Here is a 22,181-nt window from a genome sequence, read left to right on the forward strand (position 1 = left end):
TGAGTCTGTGAACCTGATTGTTAAGAAGAGTACTTAGACGATCTCAAAAACCAATTCCCAAGATCAATATAGTCGTATCTGAAAAGACGAGGGTACTCAAATATACCACAATCTTTTATTTTGATCAGAACCTATACAAGACCCTCTGTGTATAAACCTCTTGGAGATAAAATCACTCAAGGAATATTTCAACACAGTGTCCACTTGAAATAGAGTTAGTCCGGACTGGCCTAACTCGTGAATAAATATCAAAGTCAAGTGGAGAAATCCAATACACTTTGTGTGATAGTCTATGGATATGAAATCGAGACAATATAACAACAAAGTGATCACTTGATAAAAGGTACAGAAATAACTGAAACCAATGGGATCAATATCAAGTGCCTAACGTACAAAGTGCAACTTTATTATAATAAAACAATTATAACCCGGAAATTAAAAGTAAATGCCACAACAAAATTTTGTTAACGAGGAAACCGCAAATGCAGAAAAACCCCGGGACCTTGTCCATAATTGAATACTCTTAGGATTAAGTCTCTATACAAAATATAAACCAACTTCGTATAGTTGAGACCAACCAACTAAACTTATAGTTCACCTAGTTCCTTCTGTATCCCTGCGCCTCCAACTTGTAATAAGTCACACACTTGGAACAATTCCTTTGGTACGTAATCCAAACAGTAAAGGAATAACAAATCTGTTCGGTAACAACTCTTTTCAAACAAGTGATATGAGTTTGACAAAATGCTCTTCCGTTTATCCCAATAAACTCCTTTGTCAGGTTCTTAGATCTATCTATCAATACAACTACCAAAGTAATTTTCTAGATTTTGCAATCAATAATCTTAGTCACAAAGACAATATTGATGTCGATCTACTCAACTAATCAATCAAGGTTATCACAAAGATAAACCGATTATAGTTGGATCCACATCCGATCAAGTTTTGTGCACACCAAAGATTATGAACTCAAACAAGCAATCTTCTTTGTCTTCAAATCTTCTTAGATCTTCAATAAACACCTGCACACAATCAACTTTAATCTCTTGTGATCAATCACACACAGAATGGAGTCTGTTAACAATGTATTATCACAAGACGTATTTAGATCTACAAACAGTCTAAAGATCCCCGTCGAAACTTCGATCTAGTTTGAGTAAATCTTATATCAGAAGAGAATATTCTCAAGCATAAATAAACTAGGTGCAATCAAAGTTCAACCACCATTAGTCAATCAAATCAATCGAAAACTAATAATAACTACAATTATCTAGTTTCCCACCAACGGTACTCGTAGAGCTTCCCAATCCCAAAGAAGTCTTTAAAACGAGCGGTCGTAAGAGATTTCACCTAATTAAGGGACTTTCATCTCTGAATAGACGGCTCCACCAGTAACAACTCAACTAGGTAGTTTTGCTGGCTCTGAGGATTAGTTTGCTCGAAATGCAAACTTCAATATTTATAGACCAAGGAAGTTCGGACACCAAGGAATTTACAAAACCGAAAATATTCTCAAGATATGCAATATATTTCCAAACTCGGTTTTCATAATTCCTGGAAATGCTCTGCCCAAATATTACCCGAAATCTCAGTAGAAAATCTCCAATTAGTAAATGCACATTACCAATTTTTATTTTCTAGAGATATGTATTTTAATTGCTGGAAATTAAAAGCATATAAAACTAAAAACCTTAATTAAAAGATTCTCAATTTATTTCGACCCGGGATTCTCCTTTAGTTATTAAGGAATATTTTTGAACAATAAAAGATAAGAGTTACTGCACATGTTCAAAGTATGTCGACATCTTTAATTTATAAATACTTTTTCATATTTACAATCTTAGAACCGATTTTCCAGACTTCCAAACAAGTTTAGAATTGGTTCATCTGATTTCCAAGAACTTTGTGATTGATCAAAACATTCAATCATCATTCATGGGTTTAAAGGTTCTACCAAAACAAGTTTCGGTTCTACCTCCATGTGGGTACTAGGATCGGTCACACTAGTTACTAAAAGTTGGTTGACTAGGTACTAGGATCGTTTACCACATATATATGGTATAAACTTGTATTCGGTTGCACAAGTTATAGGATCGGTCACACCAATTACTAAAACTTGTTAACCTACTACAAGGATCGATTACACATCTTGTGATTAGTCCAACCAAGTTCTAGGATCGGTTACCCAATGACTAGGAATGGTCACACCAATTACAAACAAATCGATCATACCATGTCAGGTGATTACTTAAGATCGGTTTCATTAATAAAAGTCATACTGATACAAAAGTCAGGCATTGTGAATAGTTTTACCAAGATACATAAACAAGTTATGAGCGGTTATAATAAACACACATACTGGTAATCCAAAGATTTGCAATGAATAATAATACCAATAATACTAGAGATTTCCCTTTCGATTCACAAAACAAGTTTATGAATTGTACTTCCATTAAACTAATGTAAAACATTGTTTCCTAGGACGAAATCTTCACCCATACCCATACACATAATCACAATAGCATTCATACGATTTTGTCGATGTCTTATATACGAAGTTCAAAATATAGACGTTATACTTCGTATTGTGATTCCATAATACTATGTTTAACTAGAGTATAATCATTCACAGCTTCGCAGTTATGTTTTCAAAATGCACGAATTAAAAGATACGTTAGAAATGAAACAGTTCAAGTCAAATATTGTTAACCTCAAGTGGAAGGATGGTGTCGTCGTTGTAGCTCTTTACTTCTTCACAATCTTCAAGTCTTCACATAATACTTGTAAGTCTCATATCCTAGTAACTTTCTAGCTAACCTATACGAAGTTGACTCTAGTAAATAATCAAGCGAGTCTTTAAATGAGTTTTAATTCACTAAAATATGACAACCAAACTTGACATACCAATGCTTGATGGGTTCAACCGAGCTATGCTCTAACAATCTCCCCCTTTTTCAATTTTAGTGACAAAACTCTTACATCATATGGATAAACAAATTACAAGAATTCAGTACACATACGCTTGATTCCAAGTTTCAACAGCACAATAACATGTATACATTCATTCCATAAATGCCGTTGTTGGCATTATAATAACAAATCTAATTCTCCCCCTAAAGGTAAGATAGGTAGATTTTCAATCCGCAGGTCTTTGTTATTCCCTTTGTAGTCCATATAACTACAAGTATCAATATGATATGTTACTCCCCTTAGTCTATGCTTTACTCTTTTGTTAGATATAACGTTTAAGCACCATTGTCCTTTCCTTAATGATACCAAATCAGTTGTTTACTCTAGATATTTCTCCCCCTTTTTGTCACAAAATGACAAAGGTACGAGCAAATAAAAAAACAAACCGAAAGGATCTTACAAATCTCAAAATACTTGCAACCTATAAGAGTTAAGCACGAGGGTTCCACACACCTTTTTAGATAACCAATATCAAAACCGAAACTACGAAGTAATTTTGTTTTGATATGTTACCAAGGAAACAGTTTCCCGAAGAAATTTTCCCTAATAGTTTAGCAAATCAAAAATCGACTAAGCACCTTAGTTCTTTTGCTAAACCGATTGCACAAATACAATCGTTTATTCGATAAGACCAAAATAAAGATCAGAATTAACTCTATTTTTTTCATCAGGTTCTAATTATTAAAATAATAACTCAGACCTTTCACTTCTAAACAAGACAAGTACTAGGTTAGTTAACTAGCATTTCTTGTTAAGGCATTCGATTAGACTTGAATAACTGAAACCTCCACTTTGATAAGTCTAACTAAGATTAGAAATAACTTAGTTTATCTTATCCGTAATCCAATTAGACTAAACAATTGATCCCGAAAACCCTTTTTGTTAAGACATAAACAATTCATACAAACTAAATAAATCAACTTGCATGATTATTTACCTCCACCAGAAGCAATTGAAACAAACATAGACATTAAAGTACCGCAATTGCACCGTAATTTTATAAGCCTAAACAATTGATACCAAATAATAAACCAAGATAACAATAGTTTTCCTAGCATTAGTCAACAGTTCCTAGGGCTAGTCCAATTCAAAGTATCGAAAGAATTTCATGACTTATACTTCCAGTTCCTTTTTCTTAACCGGAAACAATTGAATCGCACACACATCCATACACAAATAATGGAATAAACATTAATTGTACCGAATTTTGTTAAGAAAAAGCAATAAATATATGCAATAAAATCAGGTTTTTCTTAAACAGGAAAACGATTAACTAACAAATTCGTTACCTCAATTTTCGCATCCTCTTCACCCTAAAAAGATATGTCATTAAGCGCAAGTTCACATTAGAACTCTTCCCCGTTGTGTTGTCATACTCTCGCCAAAACAAAAGAACAACAACAAGGATCAGCCTTTACCAGAGAAAGGTTGAAAACCGGTTTTAACTAATGCAATGCAAAAGTTGAAACCCCGAAACACATATGATTTTATGTTAAACCAAAAGATTCAACACATTGTGACTTTTTCACATATTAGTTTCAATCAGAACCCCTGATGATCCTTTGATAAAGCCTACCAACATGGGCTAGAACTTAATCCTGCTAAACCAAAAATTCACCCAAACCATAAGGGTTCACACAATATGAGATCGAATATCAAGGTTATGAAAACCGAAATCAAACATCCGATAAACATACATAGCAATGATATAAAGCATTCAAGCACATGCTATGTAATCGAAAACTATCACAAGAAAAATTATAAACTAATAATTTTATTCATAAATAAGATAGTTTTATTCATAATATACCTTACACAATTATTGAAAGAAATCAAAAACTGATGTCTATTCTCTTGATTAAGAATTACAAGATGTATCTTAATCTCTAGTGGTGCTCTTATTGTTTATTGAAGATTCTTCAGAAATCAGGTTCATCTGTCTTCTCTTTTCTTTTAGAAGATTGATTCTTCTCTTCGAGAAGTTCACCTCAACGATCAACTTCAAAATAGTTGATTCGAGCAGTTTTTCATTCATAACTGCAGTTTTCATAAGATCACAAGCAACTTCAACATCTCCCATCAGCATAAGCATCATTTCAAAAAATATATGATTCATTTTATGTTATTTTGAGAAATAGCATTTGAGCTCAACTTGTGAGATTCAACGTCAATAGTATTTTCACCCATCCTTGACCGCAGACAAAAAATAGAGGGAAGTATTGGTCCTATAGATGGTTTATATAACAGATCAATCTTGGTTTCCAAGATTGAGATACCTAATCAAGGTATATTATTCGAAAAATTACACTTTCGGAAACAACATAAGAAATTTTCCGAATTAGTATGATTGAGAGGATCTGAAAATATTTTCCCCAAATTTTATCATGGACTTTCCATAGATTGAAAGTATTTTCAAAAAGAAAAATATTCCAAGCATAGAAAAACACATTTAGATGTTTATGAAAAATTATGCTTCCTTCATGTTCTTGTGCTCCTTTTAAGAACTATTTATTTGAACTGAGCACATCTTGGGAAATTCATAACATCAACATCAGTTGTTGGAGTGAGCTAGTGATAGCTTAGAATTTGTGGAACATGATCCATCATGATATTTTCGAATATCTTCCCTTTTGAGATTATTCCAGTAATAAACTTCTTTTATTGTGTCACAGCTGGAGTGATCTGTTTTAACAGAATGATCAGTTTGATAAACATGATCATTAGCGTGACTTGAAGTCTTTTGAGTTGTGAAATAATCATAACTCTTATATCGACCCAGGAATTTCTTGGAATATGAAAACATCATTTGATGGGATTGTTTCCTGGATTCGGTTTTAGACAGTTGATCGATAACAAAACAACATGATCTGAAATCATTTGTTTTTGTATACGTGAGATGATCTTTTCCCCTGTCTGAGAGATAATCATTATCATAATAAATGACAGAAGGTCTTGACCAGATACTAGTCATAGGATTACTCCTTGAAGCACATCTATTTTGATTCTTGTAAGTGGTGTTAGACTATTAGAATCACACTATTGTATATTAATTAAGAGATTCTGGAGATTATAATCACATATCCTTGTTTTAACTAATATATCCCTTTTGGCTTGAACAAAGTCAAGTGCATTAGATTCAGTATCTTCATGAATCAAAGATTCTCTGATGATCTTCTCGGCAGATGGATAATATATATTATCTTTTAGATTATATTTTTCTGCAAGCTTCATGAAAAATTTAATCTCATCACTTCCATTTGAATCTGACTTGTTTGTCTCAAGTATTTGTTTTCTTATTAACTCATCACGGTTAATATTTCCTGAGTTGTATTCCACTAGTGAACTAACAGTGCTGAGCTGTTTATCAGGTTTTGAAAACAAACATCCTTTCTGAGATATATCATCTTCTTCCTCTATGTTAACTGAATCAGACATGGATTCAATTCTTATATGTTGGATCGCACCAAACACAGATTTTTAAATCTTTTCGTGTTTGCCTGCTCTGATACCAATTGAAAAGACGAGGGTACCCAAATATACCACAATCTTTTATTTTGATCACAACCTATACAAGACCCACTGTGTATAAACCTCTTGGAGATACAATCACTCAGGGAATATTTCAACACAGTGTCCACTTGAAATAGGGTTAGCCCGAACTGACCTAACTCGTGAATAAATATCAAAGTCAAGTGGAGAAATCCAATACACTTTGTGTGATAGTCTATGGATATGAAATCGAGAAAATATAACAACAAAGTGATCACTTGATAAAAGGTACGGAAATAACCGAAACCAATGGGATCAATATCAAGTGACATGTTAACGTACAAAGTGCAATTTACTTTAATTATAATAAAAAAATTATAACGCGGAAATTAAAAGTAAATGGCACAGCAAGATTTTGTTAACGAGGAAACCGCAAATGCAGAAAAACCCCGGTACCTTGTTCCTAATTGAATACTCTTAGGATAAAGTCGCTATATAAAATCTAAACCAGCTTCGTATAGTTGAGACCAAGCAACTAAACCTATAGTTCACCTAGTTCCTTCTGTATCCCTGCACCTCCAACTTGTAATAATCACGCACTTGGAAAAATTCCTTTGGTTCGTACTCCAAAGAGTAAAGGTACAACAAATTTGTTCGGTAACAACTCTTTTCAAACAAGTGATATGAGTTTGACAAAAGGATTTTCCGTTTATCCCAATAAACTCCTTTGTCAGGTTCTTAGATCTATCTATCAATACAACTACCAAAGTAATTGTCTAGATTTTGCAATCAATACTCTTAGTCACAAAGACAATGTATTGATGCCCATCTACTCAACTAATCAATCAAGGTTATCACAACGACAAACCAATTATAGTTGGATCCCCAGCCGTTCAAGTTTTGTGTACACCAAAAATTATGAACTCAAACAAGCAATTTTCTTTGTCTTTAAATCTTCTTAGATCTTCAATAAACACTTGCACACAATCAACTTGAATCTCTTGTGATCAATCATACACAGAATGGAGTCTGTTAACAATGGATTATCACAAGACGTCTTTAGATCTACAAACAGTCTAAAGATCCTCGTCGAAACTTCGATCTAGTTTGAGTGAATCTTATATCAGAAGAGAAGATTCTCAAGCATAAACAAACTAGGTGCAATCAAAGTTCAACCACTGTTAGTCAATCAAATCAATCGAAAACTAATAATAAACAGCAATTATCTAGTTTCCCACCAACTGTACTCATAGTGCTTCCCAATCCCAAAGAAGTCTTTAAAACGGGTGGTCGTAAGAGATTTCGCCTAATTAGGGTACTTTCCTCTCCGAATAGACGACTCCACCAGTAACAACACAACTAGGTAGTTTTTCTGGCTCCGAGGATTAGTTTGCTTGAAATGCAAACTTCAATATTTTATAGACCAAGGAAGTTTGGAAACCAAGGAATTTCCAAAACCGAAAATATTCTCAAGATATGCAATATATTTCCAAATTCGGTTTTCATAATTCCTGGAAATGCTCTGTCCAAATATTACCCGAAATCTCAGTAGAAAATCTCCAATTAGTAAATCCACATTACCAATTTTTATTTTCTAAAGATATGCATTTTAACTGTTGGAAATTAAAAGCATATAAAACTAAGAACCTCAATTAAAAGATTCTCAATTTATTTCGATCCGGGATTCTCCTTTAGTTATTAAGGAATATCTTTAAACAATAAAAGATAAGAGTTACTGCACATGTTCAAAGTATGTCGACATCTTTACTTTGTATATCCTTTTTCATACTTACAATCTTGGAACCGATTTGCCACACATCCAAACAAGTTTAGAATTGGTTCATCTGATTTCCAAGAACTATGTGATTGATCAAAAACATTCAATCACCATTCATGGGTTTAACGGTTCTACCAAAAAAAGTTTCGGTTCTACCTCCATGTGGGTACTAGGATCGGTCACACTAGTTACCAAAATTTGGTTGACTAGGTACTAGGATCGGTTACCACATATATATGGTATAAACTTGTATTCGGTTGCACAAGTTATAGGATCAGTCAGACCAATCACTGAAACTTGTTAACCTACTACAAGGATCGATTACACATCTTGTGATTAGTCCAACCAAGTTCTAGGATCGGTTACCCAATGATTAGGAATGGTCACACCAATTACAAACAAATCGATCATACCATCTCAGGTGATTACTTAAGATCAGTTTCACTAATAAAAGTCATACCAATACAAAAGTCAGGCATTGTGAATAGTTTTACCAAGATACATAAACAAGTTATGAGCGGTTATAATAAACACACATATTGGTACTCCAAAGATTGGCAATGAATAACAATACCAATAATCCTAGTGATTTCCTTTTCGATTCACAAAACAAGTTTATGAATTGTAGTTCCTTTAAACGAATGTAAAACATTGTTTCCTAGGACGAAATCTTCACACATACCCATACACATAATCACAATAGCATTCATACGATTATGTCAATGTCTTATATACGAAGTTCAAAAGATAGACATTATACTTCGTATTGTAATTCCTTAATACTATGTCTAACTAGAGTATAATCATTCACAGCTTCGCAGTTATGTTTTCAATATGCACGACTTGAAAGATACGTTAGGAATGAAACAATTCAAGTCAAATATTACTAACCTCAAGTGGAAGGAAGATGTCCTCATTGTAGCTCTTTACTTCTTCACAATCTTCAAGTCTTCACGTAATACTTGTAAGTCTCATATCCTAGTAACTTTCTAGCTAACCTATACGAAGTTGACTCTAGTAAATAATCAAGCGACTCTTTAAATGAGTTTTGATTCAATAAAATATGACAACCAAACTTGACATACCAATGCTTGGTGGGTTCAACCAAGCTATGTTGTAACAGTATCCAAATAATCCAATCGGAATTCTGCCAAGTAATTAAACTTGTTATTTATCTTTCAAGATACGATTTCTATAAAAAAAACAAGTCTCGTAATCGATTTCAATTATATGGATGTATCTACTAACATTGAATACGTACAACTTGCGTAAATCCAATTTAACGATAAATAATATAATGCAGAAAAAGACATAAGACACCAGAAGTTTTGTTAACCAGGAAACTGCAACTGCAGAAAAACCCCGGGACCTCGTACAGATTTTAATGGAATGTAGATGAGAGTGAACCAACCCTCCAAGAGATTCAGTTACAACTGAGCTTTTTATGTCTCTTGAACATCGCAAGGTTCTATGCACTTGATTCCCTTAGATGACGTCATTTACAGCCTAAGAGTTGCTTCAGTCGCAGTGAAGAATTTAATACCAACATGCCTTTAAAAAATAAGCCTATTTGATTTCCGTTTAGATCAAGATCTGGAAATCTGTTTACAATAGACTATCTAGCAAACCTCACAAATCTGGAACTTACGACTCCTGAAGAAAATCCTAGATTCTTAACCACGTCTTAAGAAAGATCTTCAAAAGATCACTTAAGATCAATTATCGGATTATATCTTGAGGAATCACAAAATCTGAGACGGAGAGAATTTCTATCTATCTTACTTGAAAGAGATTACGAAAACCTCGATAACAAAAAATCAAGATCGGGATACATGAACTATCAAGGTAAAAGATAGTCGGACCTGGATTCATGAATCCCCAAAGCGAATTCTTTTAGTCGTAAACCTAATTATATGTTTCTTAGAGGAAACCTAGGTTCATAGAAGACGACTCTGGATCATCTAAGACACAAAGTGTCATGGATTGAATTTCCTAATTGAAAATAGTATCTCTATATATAGATTTTCAATGCTGAGGGTTGCTTAGAACTCAAGATAAGATAACTTGGTATTCAAGAAAACACTTTAGGTCTTGAAAATATAATAGAAGAATATACATTGTGGACCAGTTATGGAACCATGCATGATGAATTGTTCAGTTTGGAAAATATGTCGTGTGAAGAATAAGCAATGTCATGCTCATAAAATCACTTAAGAGTTTAATTATGATGCACACACATAAGTGTTTAAGTGATAATTGAAGACTTAGAAGTGTTTAAGAGAGTCATAGCAATGTTAAACATATTTAAAAAAATGACTCGTTGAGCATCTACTAAATTTGCTAGGACAGTTGGTGAGGCGGTTCGTGAACCTTAAGGCTAGTTCACGGGTCAGGGAGATACAGTTTGTGAACCGGGTTCGCAAACCTTTACTCGGATCGAGAACTCAGATGGAAACAGTTTGTCAACCATTCTTGACTTATAAACTCAGATGGACACGGGTTCTCTAACCTTTAGCCTTTTATACCAACGTTAAAAAAATTAGTATCACCATGGTTTTCCAACCGGGTTCGTGAACTATTCCCTACTGAACTTGTGGTATAGTTTGCAAACAGGTTTGCCAACCTACCCTGAACAGAAATATCAGAAGTTCATGAAACTCTCTCTTATGATGTTTGAAACATTCCCAAATGATAAATTCAATTTTATGTGATATTTTCAATTGATCCACAAACTAATTCTCAAACAATAAATTTTGAACTAAGATTGTTAAAAACCTTTGAACATCTATGCTAGAATCATATTTCGATATTTTTAATAATAAAAGATTGACTCGAAATTTCTTCTTTGTAAATATCGTTTTCTTTGTAAATCTACTTGAAGTTATACTATATAGTCTCAAGATAAAATGATAAGATAGTGAGTAAAATAGAATTGTTCAGTCTTCACATACCTGATATATACATTCTTCAAATTTCTTCGTCGATCGCCAGTCTTCGAGGGTGATGTATGATACTCATCAACCAAATTCTAACTTAGCCCGAGACTTTACTTAATAGACGAGAAATCAAGAAATAGTTTTGATCATCTAACATTGACAACAAGCTTGAGATGAACCGAGCATTGCTCTAGTATTAATTACTTTGACTGGCAATATTGCTATAAATATCTAATTGCTCTGGGTAGAAATATTGTTCCAACTAGAAAAATTGTTTTGTTCTTTAATATTTCAGTTAGCTTCCATCATTAATATTATAATTTGTCTATCTTGCTGCTGGAACCATTTTCGACATGGTAGATCGAGATTAAATATTTTATAATTACTACTAACATTAACACTCTTAATATTTATATGAATTCCTATCAAATGCTTGACATATCATCGTATTGGTCTATGCTCGATCCAGCAATCCCATCATACACATTCCCCTCGATCTAAATCATTTAAGCATCATTGCTTCATCAACTGACACTATGATATGTCACAACTATTAATGTCAATCAGACTCTTTATGTTTATGGTATGCGAAACATCATTGTTGTCTCAACAAATACTTTATGCTTCAGTCAGCAACATAATGAGTTTCCACAAAACATGCCAGATTCATCAATTAGAAATATGCTAGACTGATCAATTTGCTAAGACTAGCATCTCGGTCAATAATTGACCAAATCAATACATGTCTATTTCATAGACTTAACCATGCTCGAGACACCAGTGATGTTACATGAGGGGATATTCACTAGGGCTCTGTCTGATGGCCTACAATACGTGCGATGCAGCAATGCACGCACAGTGAGAAAGTGACAAATACTTTATGCTTCAGTCAGCAACATAATGAGTTTCCACAAAAAATGCCAGATTCATCAATTAGAAATATGCTAGACTGATCAATTTGCTAAGACTAGCATCTCGGTCAATAATTGACCAAATCAATACATGTCTATTTCATAGACTCAACCATGCTCGAGACACCAGTGATGTTACATGAGGGGATATTCACAAGGGCTCTGTCTGACGGCCTACAATACGTGCGATGCAGTAATGCATGCATAATGATAAAGTGACTAAATCGTGCTGGTAGTTGAAGGAGTAAATGTGTAGTGGTCTGACAATCACCAAATCTCCCTAATGAAGCGAAACTGGTTTCACCGTGATTTCCGCTTTTCTACTTTTCCACTTATTTGAAACTACCACCACTTACACGAGATGAACGTATTAACTACCTGTGCTACAAATTGGTTTGAACCTATCGACAAAGGATATTAGTAATAAGACACCTATATCCTAGAGACACCACAAAAGCTTTCTCTCGGTATAACTACAGTGTTAGAGCACTGCTCGGTCGAACTCGCAAGCGTTGCTATCTCAAGCTTGTTTGTCAAGTTTATTTGCCAAAACTATAAGTCTTGATTTCTAGTCTAGTTATACCTGAGTCTCGGATTAGGATAATAAGTGTAGTTGAGCTTTAGACTCCACGGAGTTCATCGAATGAAGACGATGAAATACTCAAGTGAAGTTGTGGAACTTCATCAACAAAATGTATGTGGAGACTTGAACTTATCTATCACTCAAAAGTCTATCTATTTTATCTTCTATTTTGAGACAAAAGTCGTATTGCTATATAGACTTCAATTATACACATTTGTTATTTCGATTTGAGTTTAATTCACTTATCTATTTCTCGAAATATCTGTTGGTAAGCTTTCGCTTTAACCAAGTTCATCTTTACTCTTGACGAAAGTCATATTGATTATTTCAATAACTTGAAAATCTCTTTGATGCTAATAGTTTGTGGATAACAACTATTGTCATCCTCTAAGAAAGTTTCAATGATTGAAATGAGAGTTTAGAACAAGTAACCATTTTTGGATATAAACATAGTGTGTATTCACATTTGTGTAAAAATCCAAAACCGGGAACCTAAGTATGCGTACCCGTACGCGTACTAGTTGGTTGTTGGAAGTCCGGAATCTAGCTATGCGTACCCGTACTCGTACTGGCTGAAGCTTGGGTTCCGTGAATTTCTGCTGGAGTTTGGAATGTAAATTGGTATGCGTACCCATACGCGTACTGGCGTAACCAACTCGGCCCGGCTACTTAAGTATGCATAGCCGTTTGCATACTTAAGTAGGTTACTTTCTAAAATCGGTTTGTTCATGAACTATAACATTTATGTAATAAAGAATGCAATCTGTTGCAAACTGTGGCTATGATGTTCATGAATTGATTCGAGTGAATCAAAATTGATTTTGCTTCAATTGTGCCTTGTATACTTCTATGAAATCTAAGCAATTGAAGAACTTTCTAACTAGTTTCATTTGAGTCATTTGAACTAGTTATGGTCAAGATGAATAAGGTTGATATGAAAGTTCTCATATGGCTAACCATTGGTTAACTATTGTTGAACCAACTAATTATACACGTTTAGGTACGGTTACTCAAACCTAAATGAAGGTACGTTTCATTTGTATATAACAAGCTAAGTTCGATCTAACGGTTGAAAGATATTAGCTTGAATCTAATCAGGTTTTCATCTAACGGTGAATACTGAATGCTTTGTTACCAAGGTAACTTAGATTGCAAACCCTGATTTGAAATCTATATAAAGTAGAACTCTAGCAACTGGGAAACCTAATCCCCGGACCTCCTGTGTGATACTAGTTGCATAAGCTAGAGTCGATTCTCCTTTAACCTTAAGTTTTTCACGAAACCCTGTAGGTTAATGAATTGAATACTTCATTAGGATTGTGAATCCAGACCCAACTATTTTCTCTGTAGTTGCGTGTTCTGATCTTGTTGTTTTCTATCGTGATTGAGTACTATCTTCTTTAAGATTTGCTCGAGATTTTATCTCCGATAGGCAAGATTGAAAAGTAGTCACAAACACCTTCTTCTCATTGTTTGTGATTCCACAATATCTTGTTTCGTTAATCGATTAAGATTATTGTGAGGTAATTCATAATACTAGGCTGTTCTTCGGGAATATAAGTCTGGATTATCAATTGGTTCCTGTTAACCTTGATTTATCAAAAGACAGAAAAAAACTCGTATGTATTTCTGTGGGAGACATATTTATCTATTCAATAGACTTTTTTGTGTAATACAGATTTGTTTATCAAGTCTTCGACTTTAGGTCGTAGCAACTCTTAGTTGTGGGTGAGATCAGCTAAGGGAATCAAGTGCGTAGTATCCTGCTGGGATCAAAGACGTAAGGAGCACGACTGTACCTTGAATCAGTGTGAGATTGATTAGGGTTCAACTACATTCCAGTCCGAAGTCCATTGGTAGTGTCTGTAGCGGCTTAATACAATATGGTGTTCAAATCTGGACTAGGTCCCAAGGTTTTTATGCATTTTCGGTTTCCTCGTTAACAAAACTTCTAGTGTTTGTGTTATTTATTTTCCGCATTATATTTTTTTATATAATTGAAATATCACAGGTTGTGCGTTGAATCGATCAATTGGTAAATCCAACCTTTGGTTGTTGATTGAAATTGACTGATCCTTGAACATTGGTCTTTGGTACGGTTCAAGTTATTTCTCTTATATTTAATCAGGATCGCAAATTCTTATTTGATTTATTGCGGATTGAATTGAGAAATTGAGATATAACTCTTTGATATACTTTTTATTAAGATTGAGTCTGACTGTCTAGTTGATTCTCTTGAAAGTATACTAGAGTTAGTCTATACATATTGCTAAGCGAAATATTGGGTGAGGTTGTTAGACCCCCGCTTTTTCACACAGAGAAATCATCTTTAAAGCAGTTCAATACATCCATAATCAATTTGCATTGATCTCAACACCTTCTTGATTCCCTCCCTACAAATCGACCCTTTTCCTTCTATTGTGACTGAATTGAATTTGGAACGACCATTTCTTGGTTTAGGACAGAGTCTTACAGATTGGTTTCTCGAACTCAAAACACTCTCATACAGTCCATTTTGTTTGAGGCTTTGTACGATTTTCTCTATCTAGCATTTGCCTACTCCACCATTTTATACTTTACCCAATAAAATGTTTTTACCCACAAACAGTAGTAAAACTTGAATGATAAAAAGAGATCTTGAACTTCAATAGTAATCATCCAGATTGAATCATATATTTGGGACTTCTGATTACATACCCAACCAATAGGAAAAATAACTGATCATATGTCTATTAAAACCCATGGAAAATAGATAAAACAAAAAGAATAGGTTACTTAAAGAGGTAAATCGTATAGTATTAAATTTGGAGTGTCTCTTTTCCCTCCGGTGGTTAGTTTCTTGTTTTAGCCTTAATTAGATGTCTTTTTATATAGCCTTCAATATTTGGCTCCAAAGTATCCTCTCTTTCTATGGTTTGGAAACCTATTCGGACAAGGTTTCCTTGATTTTAAAGTCTAAAACATAAATTTTTGTTTCCTTCTCTCACAGGACCAATAAGGCCCAACAATTAACAAAAACTAAATCAAAGTTGATTTCAGTGTTTTGTTCATAACTTCTTCGTATGATCTCTGAATGATCTCATTCTTTTTGAATTGCCTTCATATTTTTGTTCTCTTCAAGATGATGAGAGATAACATGTATTTGAATGATTTCCATTTGGTACTTGACCCTTGTAGATGATAAAATATAACATCTACCCAATACTGAGAGTTGTACAAGTCCTACGAGCTAAAGTGCTGAGAAAGAACCTAGGTCGAGGTCGAGGTCGGGCATACGAGTCTTTAGTACGTGCAAGACTTATAGGAAATCATACTCTCATAACCACGACCTGAAGACGAAGACTAAAACACGTGCATGATATGAGTTCTGGTGCCCACGACGAAGATAAAAATCGAAGACATAGCTTGAAGTCAATGTTAAAAGCCCATGACCTGGAGTAAGAGTCACATGACAAGGATAGATACTCGGGTCGAGTGATGTTTGAGTGGTTAATGACGTCATCTCCAGATAGATTAAGGCGGTTTCCAATAAGGCACACTTCATGGGTGATAGCCACGCTAGTATAAATAGCCAGAAAGGCTATTCTTGTAAGACAAGTACAATGCAGAAAACTTTAAATGATCCATAAGAAATACTTTTCACTGGTTCTCTCTCTTGATACTTTAGGAACTGACAATCTGGATGAAAGAGAAGATAACTATAATCCCGCTAACTTGTTTCAATCGAGATAATCATGTGTAAGAGTACTGTAATTGAACAGGATTGGTGATCGACTATACGAATCATCGAGTCCTAACTCTGTGTAGGTACGTATACTAAAACTCAACTCCCAGGAAGCGAAATATGCATCTTCATTGGCACTAGAAAAAACTTTTAACATCTACATTTACGAGCGGCAGCCGCATTATAAGAAGGAAAGTACTTCTCTAGAAATAGCTTATTCATTTCAGTCCATGATGTAATACTTCCTGGAGAAAGGTAATATAAAGCATGATATATCATAATCTTGATGTTTGGAAAACCCAAATTTTGGAGAAAATACGATTTTCTGAAAGAATTGCTATCTGTGCATGATTTGCTGATATGAATACGTTAATTTAAGCTTTGTTATGCATAAGACGCATTAATTTTAAATTTATCTTGATAATTGATAAGCAAGTAAGTGCAACACAACTATACCCATGAATACATTATCTAGGCCTCGCGAGCTCACTAATAATATTTTTTTTAGGAAATTTGCAGGAATTACAAGCAAAGCTAATCACCGATACAATAAATGGCTAAAAAGGTGTTGGCGACAAAACATCTAAAGCACTACTATATGCACCTGGGAGATCGAGCCTAACTAAATGTGGTATGCCATGTTAAGTTTTATGGTAGTGGAAGCACCAAGGCCACTTTACAGCTACAGATTGAGACAAGGGAGTTGCCTTTGTTTATATTTCAAGCACATCAATTCTACTATGGATAAGGCAGGTATAAGTGGATGATTCATCGCACCACTTTTTCATTTCCCTGCCAGCAGAACATTCATGCAAGTTAAAGGATTGCATTTGTTTATATACAAGAAGGTGAATGTCACTAGTGGTTTGGGAATAAGTGGGACGTGTTCTCACTACCACCACATTCACTAGTCCAGAAGGGACTATAAATGACGAATGAAGTCTGTTATAAAACATGATTTATCACGATTTATATCTGTTATTAGAACCGTTATTTATTTGGTGTGACTTTTAATGAATAACAAACAGAAAACGTTATTGAATATGACGCATAAAATTTGTGATTTAAAATCACATATAAAATATGTTATTAAGTATCACGTTTATTATATGTAAAATAAAATAACGGTTGATGTCTGTCATAATGAAGGCTGAGTCAGACTTTTTAGATTGATATATTTGAGATTCAAATTCATTCGGATTTCAGATTTGAAATATCTGAAATTGATTTTGCCATAATGAAAATAAAATTTACTGTATCTGAAATAAATTTTTATTAATTAATTATCCAAAATAACAGTCAAGAAAATAAAATCTTCAAAGACAGAACAATAAAAGCTACATGTTGAACATCGAATGCAATCTAATTTCTCCTTGTTAATCTAATTTGGTCGCTCTCCTACAGGAATTACATAAGCTTGTGGCCACTTAATCGTGTCACCTCTTGACACATCCCCAAATACTGCATCATCTCTATCACATAACGCCGCCCTTGGATCAATGATGTCATCAATCATGCAGGCATAATTGTCATCAATCAACAGCTTTGCACTATCAACATATGAAGATGCTACCGGTCTTTTCATAAAGTTCCTCCAAAAGCAGAGACCAAACGTCAAAGGTGTTGCTGGAGCTCCAATATATCTTGTATAATGAGAAACCAATTTAATTTAAGATTCATAACTTGAGTCGAACTTGAATGTCATAAGTTCAAAGGCTCAATGAACTGTAACTGACAACTTACAGTGAGGTTTCTTAACGGTTAGTGCAGATAATGCAGAAGCCCCCCAAATCTTAAAGGCATAACTGAGTTTTATTACCTATGACATTAGTGACGAGGATATCATCAACATAGGTACAAATTCCTTGACTCCTATACTTCTGAAACTTGTCCAGTTTGTGATGCAAAAAATAAAGAATGAGCTAAGGGACCAATACCACAGAAAGACTGAATGAACTGTAACTGACAACTTGACAGACACGGTAATGAGTCAGTTTTATTAACGATGACTCCATATAATGCAGAAGCCCCCAAATCTTGCTTCATCTGATAGTGTTCAGAGCAATGGAGTATTCAGAAATCTCACTCTTTGTACAAGTGACATCAACAAACAAGATAAAGGAAATCCTACAACACAGGTACATAATTTCAATTAAGTATGGATATAAGATTGAAGGTTCTTAGGGTTTCCCTCTAATACCTGGACAGTAACAACTAATTAAGGCTGAATATGGACTAATATATGGGAGACATATTGAATGTTAACATCAGGATATGCACCATAGTTTTTCGAGAAGTAAACCATTTAAATTTCTGAATTTCAGTAGTGTAGGTACTAGTGTTACCTGCTGATAAGAGCTATTAAGGATCTGATCATGAACTCCAATGTTGGATTTCTGTTTTTCAGCATCTAACTATGCTTCCAAAGCTTCATTTTTTGGCTTCTATTTCGGCACACTGTGCTTCACTTCCTGCAAATTGGCCTTCAAAAACACAGCCCCGAGGATTTGAGTTTTAGAAACACCAGCACCCATACCGCGTATGTAAACCTTTCGATCAGCGCCAAATATCTAGCCATATACATGAAGCAAGATCAGACTCATTGTAATTTATAAGAAAAAAATAACTCACTGTCTGTACAATTAGAGATGCAAAACAATTGCAAACCAAATAAGTAAGCATTAGCATAAGAAAACAACATAATACTACACCATCCAATATAAAAATTCAAGAAGAAATAAAAAGATTCATGTAACAAAATCACCACTTACCATGGTAACAGCGTCGGTGCCCAAACACTTCTGTGCTGAAGGAAGGATCCTGATCATATCAGCAGAAGCCAACTAAAGCTGCAGAAAAATCAAACCATTAAAAAATCTATAATCAGCATATACCATACATATCAGTGACGTTAGAACTTTGCAATGTTGAACAACACAGAATTAAGATACCTTCAGCATATCCTCTCTTAAAATAGGATTTGGTGGACAAGCATCTACAATGTCTTTTCATGCCCTCCACCATCACTTCAGCCACCTGTGCGTCTACCTCCACCAGCAACCTCTGCTAGTCCACCACCGCCTGCAACACCAACACCTCCTAATCCTCCACATACACCAAAAAAACACTCCTACAACATGATGGTCCTCCCTCAACACCTACACACCAATACCAAATCCTCAACAATGTTCTAATATAAAACAAAAGTGATCAGTAGATAGAAATTACTAAATCTTGCAATAAAAACTTATATTGTTGGATTGAGATCAGTGAAAAGATTATATTCGATCAGAATTTTGAAGAACCCGAAACCCAAGTTAAAATTTACTTTAATTACCAGAACTGAATAAAAATACCACTCGTGTCCTAATCCATTATTACCCGAAGAATTCTAATAAGCACATATTTAGAACCACAATTGTCAGTGAATGAATGAAACAAAATAAAAAAATTGAAACCTAAGCAAGAAGCTAATTGCAGATTGAATGAAAAGAGAGAGGGTTTTACCTCGTAAGAGTCAGGAAACCATCAATTACTAGTAAACATCTGCAACCATCTGCAACCCTTTCAAGTATCAGTGGGATTTAAACAACATCTATGGCTAAAATGTTTAGGGAAGAACTTGATAATAAATAATAAATGAAAAATTGAAGGTTTGAAGATCATTACCTTCTACTTCTACAGAGATCAAATAAACTGGACGTAGGGTTTGAGAAGGTAAAACGAAAATTAGGTTCGTGATTCGGCGAAGTATGAACAACTATGGGTTTAGAACGTAATAAAATAGGTAAAATTGTGCGTGTATTTTGAGTGATTCATGGTTGGGGTTTGGTATTATTCTTCCTATAAACTTTGAAGAGAAAGAAAACTCAGCAATTCTCTCTTCAAGTTTTATACGACTGAATAATACGATTGAAAAACAAATCAACGAAATAAAAAGAGAAATCTTCTAAAATCTTCGCTCATAATAGAGGAGAAGAGAAGAGGAAGAAGAAAAGAGAGGCGCAACCGCAGTTAGGTTAGAGAAAATGAAGAAGAGCGAGGGGTAAAGTTTGAGTCTGAGGCTGATATAAAGTAGGGTGTGAAAGACTTGGATTATGGCAAGCCAAACCGGCCAAAAAATGAAAGACCCATGGCAACTACGCCAGTGGCCAACCATTTACAGACTTATAGGAAAATGTGGCTAGCCGCTTTTGGGTACGCAATAGAAGATTGATGGTGGGCGTATATAAACTTAATTTATTTGTCGGATATATTTAGTTATTTAGTGGTTTATCATTAAGTCACACACCTAGTAAATTATCACGCTTGAGAATGATAGTATTTTTGTGTTATATGATGTGCCCCACTTTTTTCATGTAATATGACGGAATTTATTTGTAAAACTCTAATCACGGAATTAATGTGTCATTTAAAAGCGTGATTAATATGCCTTTCTGGACTAGTGATTCCTGTGAGAATAATAAAGAAGGCATCAACTGTTCTTTGGAAGTAAAATAAATTTCATTTCTTTTCAATGAGAGAGTAAAGGCATGAGCAGTGATGTTGAATAAAGTTGTGTTGGTTTTGTAATGGTTGTATGTGGGGTTAGCGGCAGTGTAAATGGATTTCAGGAGTCTGAGTTCTTCATACCGCAGCAAGCTTAGGCTCTTGTATGGAAGAACTGGTGATCAAGTGACATGTATTAGACAAGCTGTCACTTAACAGCTGTCTCTATTTCATTTGCTCTAGCTGATCACAGCTGTACCAACTCTTATCTTACACGTGCCACTGTCTGATTAGTTCATTGCTTTGCTGAGTCATCTGTATTGTCGGTTCTTGTATTGAGAGTATAATAACTCTGTCTGTCATTGTTGTTGGTAGTTAGAGAATATACAGACTTTGTCTGGTTTTATCATTTTCATGGTTTCCGTAATAATGTTCTTGAATAGTTGATAGTTTCATCAAGAACATAATTCCATTACCATGGTGTTGGGCTTTTTACGAGAAGGTTAAGCTGGGATTTCGAAGATAAGATACTCATAATGTTTGAATGAAGATGGATTTATATGACTAGCTGGGAAATCGCGGGACGGTGGTGACCAAATTTAGATGGTTAAGAACGTGAGCATCTAGAGTAGTGACAGAATGGCTAAGACGTTTGGGTCCTAAGAATGCATCAATGGATTTTTCGAGCTGGTCGTGGTGTGAAGCTGGGGTTGGGACTAGAAAGGAGTTGATGCTGTGGCCGAGATGGAGATGGAAAAGGAATAAATATGCAAGTATTGTCTTGAGTTGTTTTAGTACATACCCAACAATTTCTTATGTTCAAATATCCAAGCCGGATGGTAACGTGGTAATGAGACCTATTGGAAGCGAGTTTTTGGATCAAACGGATAAACCCAACTATAATGTTAATTAGGGTACAACTATTACTATCACTTATGTTATTAATACTTTTATTTTATATTTATGATTTAGTCGAGTGTTGTCGAAAAAACAAAAGTAATCTTATTTTGGTGTTTGCAGGAAATGTGGTGCCAAGCACTTGAGAAAGAGCGATAGGAAAGGAAGGCTATAGGAAAAAAATATTTGACCATACATAGGATTTGCAATACAAACTCAATCACACAGGTGATTTTTCACATATACCTTGTGTGAAAGAGTATCAACCAGTATATACATGTGAGTCGTCTACCCCAGGCCACTCTCGTGATTAAGGTTCATCTCATAATCTTTTATACCAAACAGTGAAGATGAGATTGGATACCATCCTCAAAATACGTGTGAACATCTCAATCAAAGTATGACA

General features: G+C 34.6%; 1 long non-coding RNA gene across 7 annotated transcripts; it reads right to left on the reverse strand.

Moving 5' to 3' along the window:
- Positions 1–17,644: 17,644 nt before the first annotated feature.
- On the reverse strand, positions 17,645–20,418 carry LOC113271570. 7 transcript variants are annotated; one of them, XR_003322210.1, is made up of 7 exons: positions 20,060–20,418; positions 19,898–19,946; positions 19,342–19,548; positions 19,162–19,239; positions 18,328–18,960; positions 18,134–18,209; positions 17,645–18,033 (listed from the first exon to the last, which is right to left on the reverse strand). It is a non-coding gene; the product is annotated as an uncharacterized LOC113271570 (long non-coding RNA). The 7 variants fall into 7 exon arrangements; XR_003322209.1 differs by having other exon boundaries at positions 17,645–18,436; positions 18,736–18,960; XR_003322206.1 differs by having other exon boundaries at positions 17,645–18,517; positions 18,736–18,960.
- Between the last annotated feature and the right edge of the window lie 1,763 nt (positions 20,419–22,181).

The sequence above is a fragment of the Papaver somniferum genome, chromosome 4 (genome assembly GCF_003573695.1).
Source record: "Papaver somniferum cultivar HN1 chromosome 4, ASM357369v1, whole genome shotgun sequence".
Classification (NCBI taxonomy): domain Eukaryota; kingdom Viridiplantae; phylum Streptophyta; class Magnoliopsida; order Ranunculales; family Papaveraceae; genus Papaver; species Papaver somniferum.